The 1,361-nt window shown below is 39.8% G+C and overlaps 1 pseudogene; it reads left to right on the top strand.

Annotated features, from left to right (window-relative positions):
• The first annotated feature begins 356 nt into the window (after positions 1-356).
• Positions 357-1,358, top strand: LOC102857818 (annotated as a pseudogene).
• Positions 1,359-1,361: the final 3 nt, after the last annotated feature.

The raw sequence follows: 1,361 nt of genomic DNA, 5'->3' as shown, positions 1-1,361 counted from the left end.
ATCTATTCCTGGGGCCTTACTTCCTTACAACATCTTAAATTTTGTTCTCTCTGTGAGTTTTCTCATCCCAGTTTACACACACTTAAGAGCTGTTTAAGCCATTCTGTTTGTATTAGAATTATTTTCTTCCTTTCCCCTACATTTTACCTTAAAATCTTTGTTTCCTCTGAAAAACAAAAACAGCATGAATTTGCTTTCTTGTTTTCTTACAGCCTTGAAGTCCAGCTGTGAGACTCAAAAGTCATCTTCAGAAAAATGTATTTATGAAATAGAATCACTCTACAGTTGTCTCGGAAAAACTGTGGAGTGCAGAGGTCAGCTTGAGAGACTAACAGAGAAATCCTGTGAAAAACAAGGAAGCAAAAAAGGCAGTTCAAAGTTATTCCACATCCCCTGCTCAGCATCTGCTCATTCCTACAAAGGAAAAATTGCACAAGTGTAAGCAATGTGGACAAGCCTTCAGCAATCTGCCGTGCCTTATTCAGCATGAGAAAACTCACAATAAAGAAAAACACTCTGATGTTAAGAAAGGTAGGAAGACTGTTAGCAAAAAGCCAAGCTGTAAACAACAGCAGAAGATACAACCCAGTGCGAAACTATATGAGTGTATGGAATGTGGAAAGGCCTTCGGCCATAGTTCTGATCTGATTCAACATCAAAAGATTCACACTAATGAGAAACCCTATCAATGTACAGTTTGTGCTAAAGCTTTTATTCGTGGCTCACAGATGACAGAACATCAGAGAGTTCATACGGGAGAGAAGCCCTATGAATGCAAGAAATGTGGAAAAGCCTTCAGTTACAGTTCACAGTACACTCTCCATCAGAGAATTCATAGTGGTGAAAAACTGTACAAGTGTAAAGAATGTAGCAAGGCCTTTATTCTCAGGTCTCAGCTTACGTACCACCAGAGAATTCATAGTGGATAGAAACCTTATGAATGTAAGGAATGTGGGAAGACCTTCATTCTGGGTTCACATCTGACTTATCACCAGAGAGTCCATACTAGTGAAAAGCCTTATAGATGCAAAGAATGTGGAAAAGCTTTCTTATGTGCCTCCCAACTTACTGAGCACCAGAGAATTCACACAGGAGAGAAGCCCTATGAATGCAAAGAATGTGGCAAGGCTTTTATTCGGGGCTCACAGCTGACTTACCACCTGAGAGTTCACACAGGTGAGAAGCCCTATAAATGTAAAGAATGCGGAAAAGCCTTTATTTGTAACTCTAACCTCACTCAGCATCAGAGAATCCACACTAAAGAAAGACCCTACAAATGTAAAGAATGTGGAAAGGCCTTTAATAGTTGCAAGCAACTTAGTGAACACCAGAGAATTCACACAGGTGAGAAGCCTTTTGAA

The sequence above is a fragment of the Elephantulus edwardii genome, unplaced genomic scaffold (genome assembly GCF_000299155.1).
Source record: "Elephantulus edwardii isolate Elephantulus edwardi_28Jun2011 unplaced genomic scaffold, EleEdw1.0 scaffold06636, whole genome shotgun sequence".
NCBI lineage: Eukaryota > Metazoa > Chordata > Mammalia > Macroscelidea > Macroscelididae > Elephantulus > Elephantulus edwardii.
This window is presented reverse-complemented; position numbering and strand designations above follow the sequence as displayed.